Source organism: Pan troglodytes, chromosome 5 (assembly GCF_028858775.2).
Source record: "Pan troglodytes isolate AG18354 chromosome 5, NHGRI_mPanTro3-v2.0_pri, whole genome shotgun sequence".
Classification (NCBI taxonomy): Eukaryota; Metazoa; Chordata; class Mammalia; order Primates; family Hominidae; genus Pan; species Pan troglodytes.
Window position 1 is genome coordinate 41950114 of NC_072403.2, and position 12997 is coordinate 41963110.

Here is a 12997-nt window from a genome sequence, read left to right on the forward strand (position 1 = left end):
TACTACCTATTTCCAGAATTTTTTCATCACCGCAGATGGAAACACTCAGCCCGTGAAACAGTAACTTCCCATTCTCCCCTCTGGTAACCTCTGTTCTTTCTGTCTCTGTGAATTTGCTTATTCTAGAAATTTCATAGAAGTAGAATCATACTATATTTGTCCTTTTGTTTCTGGATTATTTCACTTAGTATAATGTTTTCATGGTTCTTCCATGATGTAGCATGTATCAGAATACTATTCCATTGTAAGTATTTAATATATCCCACATTTTGTTGACCTGTTCATCTGTTAGTAGACAGTTGAGTTGTTTTTACCTTTGGCTATTGTGAATAATGCTGCAGTGAACATTGTCATACAAGCATCTGTTTGAGTCCCTGCTTTTGATTCTTTTGGTTATGTACCTAGGAGTGGAATTGTTGCATCATATGGTAACTCTATGTTTAACTTTCTGAAGAGCCACCAAACTCTTTTCCATAGTGTCTGCACCATTTTACATGCCCACCAGCAATGCATGAGGATTCCTGTATCTCCAAACTTGTTCTTTTTTTTTTTTTTAATAGTCACCCAAGTAGTTACAAAGTGGTATCTCACTGTGGTTTTGATTTGCATTTCTCTCATGACTAATGATTTTGAGCATCTTTTCATCTGCTTATTGGCCATTTGTATGTCTTCTTTGGAGAAATGTCTATTCAAGTCTTGCCTATTCTTAATTAGGTTGTTTGTGTTTTTGTTGTTCAGTGGTGGTTCTTTATATATCTTAGACCCTTATCAGATACATGATTTGCAAGTATTTTCACCTATTTTGTGGGTTGTCTTTTCACTTTCTTGATAATGTCCTTTGATACATAAAACATTTTTAATTTTGATAAAGTTCCAATTTATTTTTTTTCTGTCCTTGCTCATGCTTTTTTGATGTCATATTTTAGACTGTATTGCCAAATTCAAGGTCATGAATAATTTACCCCTATGTTTTCTACTAAGAGTTTTGTAACTACTAGGAATATAATAGGGTTTAGCTCTTATACTTAGGTCTTTGATCCATTTTGAATTAATTTTTATAGATGATGTGAGGTAGGGGCCCAACTTCATTCTTTTGCATCTGGAAGTCCAGTTATTCTAGCACCATAAAGAGACTATTACTTCCCCCATCGAATCAACATGGTACCCTAGGATTTCTCCTTAGTTTTTTGTTTCATTCACCTTTTACCTGTTTCTTAGAAATTTGGTATATATAATTAGCAGTACACGTGTGGGTTTAATTCTGGACTCTCAGTTCTATTCTATTGGTTTATATATCTATCCTTATGGCAATACCACACTGTTTTGATCACTGTAGCTTTATAGTAAGCTTTGAAATCAGGAAGTGTGAGTCTTCCAGCTTTGTTCTTCTTTTTCAAGATTGCTTTGACTATTCTGGGTCCCTTGTAATTTCATATGAATTTAACAATTGGCATTTCTATTTCTGCAAAAAAAAGGCTTTAGAATTTTGATAGGGATTGTGTCAGATTTTTAGATCACTTTAAGTGATATTGACATCTTAACCACTATTAAGTCATCCTGTTCATGAACAAAGGATCTCTTTCCATTTATTTAAGTCTTTATTTTTTTTTCAGCAGTGTTTTATAGTTTTCAGTTGTAAAGTATTTTACCTTGGTTAAATTTTTTCCTATGTATTTTATTATTTTTGCTGCGATTATAAATGGAAATTCTTTGGTGTGTTCATTGTTGATATATAGAAACCAAATTAATTTTTGATTGTTGATCTTACACCCTGCAAATTTGCTCAATTTATTTATTAGCTCTAGCAGCTTTCTTCTAGATTCTTTGTGATTTTCTATGTATAGGGTTATGTCATCTGCAAACAGAGATAGTTTTATTTCTTCCTTTCCAATTTAGATGCTTTTAATTCTTTCTCTTGTCTAATGTAATGGCTCTGTCTAGAACTTCTGCTACAACGCTGAATAGCAACAGTGAAAGTAGGCATCCTTGTCTTGTTCCTGTCTTAGGGGGAAAGCTTTCAGTCTCTTCCCATTGAGTATGATGTTAGCTGTTGGTTTTTCATAAATGCCCTTTATCATGTTGGGGAAGTTCTCTTCTTTGGTAGTCCATTTCACATTGCTATAAAGGAATACCTGAAACTAGGTAATTTATCAAGAAAAGAGGTTTATTTGGCTCACAGTTGCACAGCTGTAAAAGAAGCATTGTGCCGGCATCTGTTTCTGGTCAGGACCTCAGGAAGCTTTCACTTATGGTGGTAGGGGGAACAGGCATGTCACATGTCAAAGGAGGGAGCAAGAGAGATGCCAGACTCTTTTAAACAACCAGCATTTGCATGAACTAATAGAGCGAGAACTCACTCATTAATGTGGGGAGGGAACCAAGCCATTCATGAGGGATCCAAGACCCTAACGCCTTCAATCAGGCCCCACCTCCAACATTGGGGATCACATTTCAACATATTTGGAGGGGACAAAACATCCAAACCCTATCACCTTCTGTTCACAGTTTTCTGAGTATTTTTATCTGAATTTTAAATGTCATTAAAATTTTATTTAGATTACATTTAAACTTAATTACACATGGCTAGTGGTATTGGTTTATGCATTTTTAGATCTCTTCAAGTTATCTTCCTGTTCTACCTTTTTCTTGGGTTTTGTAATTAGTCTCCTTCTTGAAAGATTATTTTGGTACTGGTTGTTAGTAATTCCTGGATTTCCTTTAAAGATATAAGAAATACTGGGGAGGGGACAAGATGGACAACTAGAAATAGCTGCAATCAGAGGCTTCCAACAAGAAGAACGAAAACGGTGAGTGAATCCTGCACCAGCAACTGAGGTATTCACCTTCTCTCAATGGGACTGACTAGGTGGTTGGCATGACCCATGGAGAGTGAGGAAAAGCAGGGTGGAGCGACAGCCCACCTCGGAGCTGCAAAGGGCAAGGGGAGCTCCCACCCCAAGCCAAGGGAGGTGGTGAGTGATTGTTCTACCCTGTCCAGGAAATCATGCTTTTTCCAAGGATCTGTGCAACCTGTGATTCAGGAGATCCCCCTCATGAGCACATGCCACCAGGGCCTTGGGTCCCAAGCACAGAGCTGTGTAGGTTCTTGGTAGCCTCTTGGCTGGAGACTACATAAGACTACTGAGTTCCTTGGGGGAGGGGTTGCTGTCATCACTGCAGCTCCAGTCTGCTGTTTTCCCCTGCTGGTGCTGGAGAGACTGGGCGGTTGGGACCCAGAAGGAATTCCCTACAGTGCAGACTCTACAGTGGTGGTGGCACATCATGGCCAGACTGACTCTTTAGGCTGAACTCTGACTTATCCCCCTACACGGGGCAGGGCCTCTCTGCGGGAATTTCAGCAACTCCAGCCAGGGGTTTACAGACAGAATTCCAATCTCCCTGGGATGGAGCCCCTGGTGGGAGGGGTGGCCACAGTCTCCACAGATCAGCAGACTTAGTCTTTCCCCTTGCTGGCTCTGAGGAATCCAGGCAGTCTGGATGAGTGAGATTCCCCCCAGTGCAGCACACCCCCTCCACCAAGGGGCAGCCAAAGTGCTTCGTTAGGTGGGCCTGTGCCTCTTGACTGGATGAGACCCCTCCAACAGGGGTCGCCAGACACCTTATACAAGAGCGTTCCCACTGGCATCAGGTTGGTGCCCCTCTGGGACGGAGCTCCCAGAGGAAGGAACAGGCAGCCATCTTTGCTGTTCTGCAGTCTCCACTGGTGACACCTCCAGGTACAGGAGGGACCCAGGCAAAGAGAGTCTGGAGTGGACCCCCAGCAAACTGCAGCAGCCCTATGGAAGAGGGGCCTGACTGTTAAAAGCAAAACAAATGGAAAGCAACAACAACATCAACAAAAAGGTCCCCACCAAAACCCCTCCAAAGGTTAGCAGCCTCAAAGTTCAAAGCTAGATAAAGTCATGAAGATAAGAAAGAATCAATGAAAAAACGCTGAAAACTCAAAAAGCCAGAGTGCTTCTTTTCCTCCAAATGATCACAACACCTCTCTGGCAAGGGCACAGATGTGGGCTGAGGCTGAGATGGATGGATTGACAGAAGTAGACTTCCGAAGGTGGATAATAATGAATTTCACTGAGCTAAAGGAGCATGTTCTAACCCAATGCAAAGAATCTAAGAACCATGATAAAACATTACAGGAGCTGTTAACCAGAATAACCAGTTTAGAAAGGAACATAAATGATGGAGCTGAAAAACACAACATGAGAACTTCATAATGCAACCACAAGTATCAATAGCCAAATAGACCAAGTGGAGGAAAGAATTTCAGAGCTTGAAGACTGTCTTGCTGACAAGATAAGAGAAGAATGAAAGGAATTGAGCAAAACTTTTGAGAACTATGGGATTATGTAAAAAGACTGAACCTGCGAATGATAGGGGTACCTAAAAGAATTGGGGAGAAGGAAACAAGTTGGAAAACACACTTCAGGATATCACCCAGGAGAACTTCCCCAACCTAGCAAGACAGGCCAACATTCAAATCAGGAAATCCCTAGAGAACCCCAGTAAGCTACCCCATGAGAAGATCAACCCCAAGATACATAATCATCAGATTCTCCAAGGTTGAAATGAAGGAAAAAATACTAAGGGCAGCCAGAGAGAAAGGCTAGGTCACCTACAAAGGGAAGCCCATCAGGCTAAGAGTGGACCTCAGCAAAAACCCTACAAGCCAGAAGAGATTCGGGGCCAATATTCAACATTCTTAAAGAATTTCCAACCCAAAATTTCATATCTGGCCAAACTAAGCTTCATAGTCGAAGAAGTAAAATCCTTTTTAGACAAGCAAATGCTGAGGGAATTCGTCACCACCAGGCCTGTCTTGCAAGAGCTCCTGAAGGAAGCACTAAATATGGAAAGGAAAAACTTACTGGCCACTACAAAAACACACTGTTTTCTTTTACTAGTAACACTATGAAGCAGTTACCTCAACAAGTCTGCAAAATAACCAGCTAGCATCATGATGATAGGATCAAATTCACACATAAAAAATATTAACCTTAAATGTAAGTGGGCTAAATGCCCCAATTAAAAAACACAGAACTGCAAGCTGGATAAAGAATCATGACCCATCAGTATGCTGTTGTATTCAAGAGACCCATCTAACATGCAAAGACATACAAAGGCTCAGAATAAAGGGATGGAGGAAAATTTACCAAGCAAATGGAAAGCAGAAAAAGGCAGGGGTTGCAATCCTATTTTCTGACAAAACAGACTTTGAACCAGCAAATATCAAAAAAGACAAGGGCACTACATAGTGGTAAAGGGCTCAATTCAACAAGAAAAGCTAACTATCCTAAATATATATGCACCTAATACAGGAGCACCCAGATTTATAAACCAAGTTCTTAGAGACCTACACAGAGACTTAGACTCCCATACAATAATAGTGTGAGACTTTAATACCCCACTGTCAATATTAGACAGATCATCAAGCAGAAAATTAACAAGGATATTCAGGACTTGAACTCAGCTCTGGACCTGATAGATAGCTACAGAACTCTCTATCCAGAAACAACAGAATATACATTCTTCTCAGCAGCACATCGCACTTAGGCTAAAATTGATCACATAATTGGAAGTAAAACACTCCTCAGTAACTGCAAAAGAACTGAAAATATAACACACAGCCTCTCACACCACAGCACAATCAAATTAGAACTCAAGATTAAGAAACTCACCCAAAACCACACAATTACATGGAAATTGGACAACCTGCTCCTGAATGACTCCTGGATAAATAATGAAATTAAGGCGGAAATCAGAAGTTCTTTGAAACCAATGAGAACAAAGAGAACATACCAGAATCTCTGGGACACAGCTAAAGCAGTGTTAAGAGGGAAGTTTATAGCACTAAATGCCCACATCAAAAAGCTAGAAAGATCTCAAATTGACACCCTAACATCACAACTAAAAGAACTAGAGAACCAAGACCAAACAAACCCTAAAGCTAGCAGAGGACAAGAAATAACCAAGATCAGAGTGGAACTGAAGGAGACAGAGACACGAAAAACCCTTCCAAAAAAATCAGTGACTCCCAAGATCTGGTATTTTGAAAAACATAAAATAAAATAAAATAGACTCCTAGCTAGAGTAATGAAGAAAGAAGAATCAAATAGACACAATAAAAATGATAAAGGGGGTATCACCACTGACCCTGCAGAAATATGAACAACTATCAGAGAATACTATAAACACCTCTATGCAAATAAACTAGAAAATCTAGAAGAAATGGATGAATTCCTGGACACATATGACCTCCCAAGACTGAACCAGGAAAATGTTGAATCTACCAATAACAAGTTCTCAAATTGAGGCAGTAATAAATAGCCTACCAAGCAAGAAAAGCCCAGGACCAGACAGATTACAGCCAAATTCTACCAGAGGTACAAAGAAGAGCTGGTACCATTTCTTCTGAAACTATTCCAAACATACAAAAGGAGGGACTCCCCTGTAACTCATTTTATGAGGCCAGTATTATCCCAATACCAAAGCCTGCCAGAAATACAACAGAAAAAGAAAACTTCAGGCCAATATCCCTGATGAACATCGATGCAAATATCCTCAGTAAAATACTGGCAAACCAAATCCAGCAGCATGTCAAAAGCTTATCCATCCACCACGGTCAAGTCAGCTTCATCCCTGGGATGCAAGGCTGTTTTAACATATGCAAATCAATAAACATAATTGATCACATAAACAGAACTAAAGGCAAAAACCACATGATTATCTCAATGGATGCAGAAAAGGCCTTTAATAAAATTCAACATCCCTTCTTGTTAAAAACTCTCAGTAAACTAGGTGTTGATGGAACATACCTCAAAATAAGTCATGTAAGACAAACCCACAGCCAGTATCTTACTGAATAGGCAAAAGCTGGAAGCATTCCCCTTCAAAACTGGCACAAGGATGCCCTCTTTCCCTACTCCTATTCAACATAGTATTGGAAATTCTGGCCAGGGCAATCAGGCAAAAGAAAGAAATAAAGGGTATTCAAATAGGAAGAGAGAAAGTAAAACTCTATTTGCAGGTGACATGATCCTATATCTAGAAAACCTTGTTGTCTCAGCCCAAAAGCTTCTTAAGCTGATAAGCAACTTCAGCAAAGTCTCAGGATACAAAATCAAAGTGCAAAAATCACAACTATTCCTATACACCAACAGTAGGCAAGCAGAGAGCCAAATCATGAATGAACTCTTATTCACAACTGCTAAAAGAGAATAAAATACCCAGAACTATAGCTATTAATAACAAGGGAAGTGAAGGACCTCTTCAAGGAGAACTACAAACCACTGCTGAAGGAAATCAGAGAGGACACAAACAAATGGAAAAACATTCTGTGCTCATGGATAGGAAGAATCAATATCATGAAAATGGCCATATTGCCCAAAGTAATTTATAAATTTAATGCTATTCCCATTAAACTACTGTTGACATTCTTCACAGAATTAGAAAAAAACTTTAAAATTCATATGGAACCAAAAAAGAGTCCATATAGCCCAAACAATTCTAAGCAAAAAGAACAAACCTGGAGGCATCACACTACCTGACTTCAAACTATACTACGAGGCTACAGTAATCAAAACAGCATGGTACTAGTACAAAAACAGACCAATGGAACAGAATAGAGATCTCAGAAATAAAACTGCACATCTACAACCATCTGATCTTCAACAAACCTGACAAAACGAGCAATGAGGAAAGGATTCCCTATTTAATAAATGGTGCTGGGAGAACTGGCTAGCCATGTGCAGAAAATTGAAACTGGACCCCTTCCTTACACCTTATACAAAAATTAACTCAAGATGGATTAAAGACTTAAATGTAGAACCCAAAACTATAAAAACCCTAGAAGAAAATCTAGGCAATATCATTAAGGACATAGACATGGGCAAAAATTTCATGATGAAAACATCAAAAGCAATGGCAACAAAAGCAGAAACTGACAAATGGGCTTCTGCACAGCAAAAGAAACTATCGTCAGAGTGAACAGACAACCTACAGAATGGGAGACAGTTTTTGCAATCTATCCATCTGACAAAAGTCTAATATCCAGAATCTACAAGGAATTTAAACAAATTTACAAGGAAAAAACCCATTAAAAAGTTGGCAAAGGGCCAGGCACAGTGACTCATGCCTGTAATCCCAGCACTTTGGGAGGCTGAGGCAGGTGGATCACGAGGTCAGGAGATCGAGATCATCCTGACTAATGTGGCGAAACCCCATCTCTACTAAAAATGCAAAAAATTAGCCAGGCATGGTGGTGTGCGCCTGTAGTCCCAGCTACTCAGGAGGCTGGGGCAGGAGAATGACGTGAACCCAGGAGGCGGAGCTGGCAGTGAGCTGAGATCACACCACTGCACTCCAGCCTGGGCGACAGAGCGAGACTCCATCTCAAAAAAAAAAAAAAAAAAAAAAATTGGCAAAGGACATGAACAAACACTTCTCAAAAGAAGACATTTATGCAGCCAACAAACATGAAAAAAAGCTCAGTGTCACTGACCACTAGAGAAATGCAAATGAAAACCACAATGAGATACTGTCTCATGCCAGTCAGAATGGTGATTATTAAAAAGTCAAGAAACAACAGATGCTGGTGAGGCTATGGAGAAATATGAACACTTTTACACTGTTGGTAGGAATGTAAATTAGTTCAACCATTGTGGAAGACTGGTGAAGTCCTCAAAGACCTAGAACCAGAAATAACATTTGACCCAGCAATCCCATTACTGGGTATATACCCAAAGGAATATAAATCATTCTGTTACAAAGATACATGCATGTGTATGTTGATTGCAGCAGTATTCACAATAGCAAAGACATGGAATCAACCCAAATGCCCATCAGTGATGGACTGGATAAAAAAACATGGTACATATACACCATGGAATACTATACACCCATAAAAAGGAATGAGATTGTGCCCTTTGCGGGGACACTGATGGAGCTTGAAGCCATTTTCCTCAGAAAGCCAAACACCACATGTTCTCACAAGTGGGAGCTGAACAATGAGAACACATGGACACATGGAGGAGAACAACACACGCTGGGGCCTGTTGGTGGGGTGGGGGTCAGGCGGAGGGAACGCATCAGGATAAATAGCTAATGCATGCGGGGCTTAACACCTAGGTGTCTTAAAGCCAATAATGTGTTATCAGATTAGAAATTATTCTTGTTTGTGACTTTGCAGAACCCTTCCATCTGGCCTAATAATAGTATTATTATTTTTTAAAGAATGAAGCCCTTTCTTAAAAGCCTAGTTGACTAGGGATATCAAGTGGACACAGCTGACAGAACTTTGTACTAGAAAGGAGGGAGGATACAGAATGTCTCTTCAGGTACAGTACTAACTTATTTCAAATACCATAGATCTTGAAATGAATAAGCCACTTTGAAAATTCTGTTACCAACGCTTAACACTCTGCAGCTTAAGGAAGAGAGAAAGTTTTATAGCCCTGTTATGCATCAAATACCGTTTTTCTACCAGAGATCACAGCCTTGGCTTGCTGTTATTTTCCTTTTCTCCATAATCAAGTGAATTTCCTTATGTGTAAAACCTTCTTTAATTTTAACAGAAATGGTGCTCTTAAGACATAATGGGTTAATGGAGCTGAGTTAAAATCCACTTGCCCTCAGTTACTGCCCTGGTCTATGGGAGTTTTCCTAGTGTATTAAATTTGCTTCTTATATTTTTTTTTATTTCTTCTTTTGCAAACATGTTTTGAAATATTTCAGACATACTACTAGACAAAGAATAATAAACACCTCTGTTCATACTGTCCTGCTTGTGAGTTAAAACACTGGCAATAGAGCTAAAGCGTCTGGAGACCCTTCTCTCACATCTGCCCATCACTTTCAGTCATTGGTTTCAAATACTCTTTCTTTTTTTTTTTTTTTTTTTTTTTTGAGATGGAGTCTCACTCTGTTGCCTAGGCTGGAATGCAGTGGCGCAATCTCGGCTCACTGCAGCCTCCACCTCCTGAGGCTGGTCTAGAACTCCAGACCTCAAGTGATCTGCCCGCCTTGGCCTACCAAAGTGTTGGGATTACAGGTGTGGCCACTGCACCCTGCCAAATATTCTCCCTCTCTCTTTTTTTTTTTTTTTTGGAGACAGAGTCTCGCTCTGTCGCCCAGGCTAGAGTGCAATGGCGCAATCTCTGCTCACTGCAACCTCCACCTCCCGTGTTCAAGCGATTCTCCCTGCCTCAGCCTCCCGAGTAGCTGGGATTACAGGTGCACGTCATCACGCCCGGCTAATTTTTGTATTTTTAGTAGAGACAGGATTTTGCCATGTTGGCCAGCCTGGATGTTCTCTCATTTTTAAAAAGCAGTTTCACTTTAGACACCAAAAGCAAGTGTCCTAATAAATGCTGAAGAAGAAAAGTATTTTATTAGGTTATTTGCCCTTTCCTCTCTAACTTGAGAATACATTTTCTCAGAAAAAGGTAGAATCCTCAGATTTGTCCATAAACCAAGGGTCCCTTAAGAAATTTTCTTTGTGTTACAGTGAAAATGACTATTTTGACAACTTGGAAGATAAGGAGCTAGGCTAAGTCTTATTCTAGTCTATCCTGTCTGTCACCAGGAAGATTTCCTACCTTCCCAAAGGTTAGTGCTCCACTTCACCCCTATGTGGATTTATGTTTTTGAAAATTACTGCTCATGGCAGGTAGGTCCTGCAATTGGTCCTTTTATTCATCTTCAACTTTCTGGCCTGTGGAGTTTTTTAGGAGTGCCTGGAGCACTTAGAACTGACTAGAATATCCCTCTTTTACTTTCCCTAGAAATATCCTGTTATGCTTAGTTTTTTTGTTTTTTTTTTTCTTTACCTGTTCATTCTGACTGACTTGCTTCTGTTAAAGATGACTTCGTCTAAAGAGTAATCTTAGGCTTAAGTTGTTCTTTTCTTCATTTGTTTTAGAAAGATTCAGGAGATTTATGATTTAAATTTTGACGTTGTGATCATTACAATTAAAACACATTTTAAACTAATAGTAAAAATATTTTCTACCTAAGAGAAACAGGGCTAAACCTATTACAAAGGATGGCTCACTGTGGAAATAACTGATTGTCATGATGTGGTGAGTTTTGCTTTACTCCGCTAATGTGGCTACGTGACGCTCCTTCTGGTCTTAACTGCCTGGACAAATCATAGTGGCCTTATAGTAGCTGGTACTGTTGGAAGACTGGCCTGTATTTCAGTGGATTTGCCAGCTTTTGAAGAACCCATGGTGATTTCTTCTGAGGTTTGCATGTTTTAACTTCCTTCATGCAAATGCTTTTAGTTACTAAGATTTTTATTTTATGTTGTGTGTTTTTCCATGGAGTATGGTCATTCTGTGTTTTGAGGGCAAGGCAGTGGGGTAAAGCTGAGTTGAAAAGCATAATATGGCTCATCTTTTCTTTTCTTTTCTTTCTTTTTTTTTTTCATTTTTTGCTGCTTTTATTTTACGAAAAAGCTAATTCAAATCTACATTAAACTAAGTTGAATACAAAGCCTTTGTGAAGAAGGCCTGGTAGTCTCATTTACAAAAATGGCCAGTGTCGTCTTTGGCCTTAAAATTTCAGGACAGGCACTTCAAATGGCTTCACATTTGCATGTTTCAGTGCTAGAGCATGGGAATAGACTCTGGCATCCACTGTAAGATGTTTTTCAGCTACGAGAGCATCGAGTCCCTGCAGCAGGTCATTCTTGGGTAACGAAATGACTTCCACAAATTCTCCATCCCCTGGCTTTGGCTTGGGCCTTACATTTTCTGCGTCATCTCCGTTAATGATTACTGTCACGATGTGTGTGGTACAGTTTGACAAACCTGGGTCCATATAGACCACTGGAGAACATTCGGCAGCGTCCCCTTTGTAGCCAGTTTCTTCCTCAAGCTCCCAAAGAGCAGCTGCTCCTGGGGTTTCACCATCTTCTATGAGTTCCCTGCAGGGAACTCTATGCAGTAGCCACCCATTGGTGGTCAGGACTGTTTCACCAGAACGATACACTCGTAGTGAAGCGTTCTCTGCAGCACAGGGATGACCGCTACATCATCACCAGTCTGTTCTTTCCTGGTCGTATGTTTCACTGAGTCCCAAGTTCCAGTTTTACCAATAGGAGCCATGTATGTTGTTTTTTCAAGTTTGACCCATTTTCCTTCTGAAATTAACTCCTCTGAAATAATATAGTGTTTCCATTCTGAGACAATTCAGTTGGTTCTTGGCTCTCCCTTTTCAAACTAGTCTTTACAGCCCTCAGGAGAGAAGTTCACCTCCAAAGTGTAGGAGTGACAAAGGGAAGAGGACAAAAGAACTACTGGAGGCAGCAGTGTCAGCATACGCCGGTGTCACGACTCAAGACATCGGCACCTCCCGAGGTGCTGAAAGGATGTGCCATGGCTCATCTTTTCAAGTCAACCAGTAATTATCAAGCTGCTCTGTGGAAGGTGCTGGGGACAGGATGGTACCTGTCCTTAAAACCAGAATGATCAGACTCAGTGGAAAGAGAGTTACAAGAGTTACTTGAACAACTGTCTCTGATTATAAAATAAGATGGAGTGATAAATACACTAGAATAGAGTTATAGATAAGCTATTGAAAAAAATCCAAGAAGACTTCATGGCAGAGTTCTTGTTTGAATAGGACTTCAAAGTGTAAATAGGAATAGAAAAGGCTTGGAAGGACGGGAGAAGGGGGAGGTATTCTGGTTTATGAGTTACATAAATAAGTACTTGGAAGCTTAGAAGTGCCTGGAATATCTGATGTGAGTTGAAGCATTGAGTGCATTAAAGAATAATAATTTGAGCCAGAGTCAAACTAGGCTTGATTCTTCAGGCCTGATATTGTTTCATGCCAGCAGAGGTGGGAGAGAGAGGGTTTCCCAGCTCATTGATGTAATGAGCCACTGTGACTAATGGAAATTGCGTATTCTTCAGGTAGGTTGGGGTGAAATTCAGGTAGTTGAGAAATTCACAGCTCAGAGAGCCTGTCTTCC

At 40.1% G+C, this 12997-nt stretch overlaps 1 protein-coding gene and 1 pseudogene across 5 annotated transcripts in view; one reads left to right on the top strand and one right to left on the bottom strand.

Moving 5' to 3' along the window:
• The window catches only part of MAPK14 (mitogen-activated protein kinase 14), an 82894-nt gene that overhangs the window by 52541 nt on the left and 17356 nt on the right, over positions 1-12997 (top strand). The gene's annotated exons all lie outside the window — the stretch shown is intronic.
• On the bottom strand, positions 11575-12042 carry LOC112209465 (ADP-sugar pyrophosphatase-like; annotated as a pseudogene).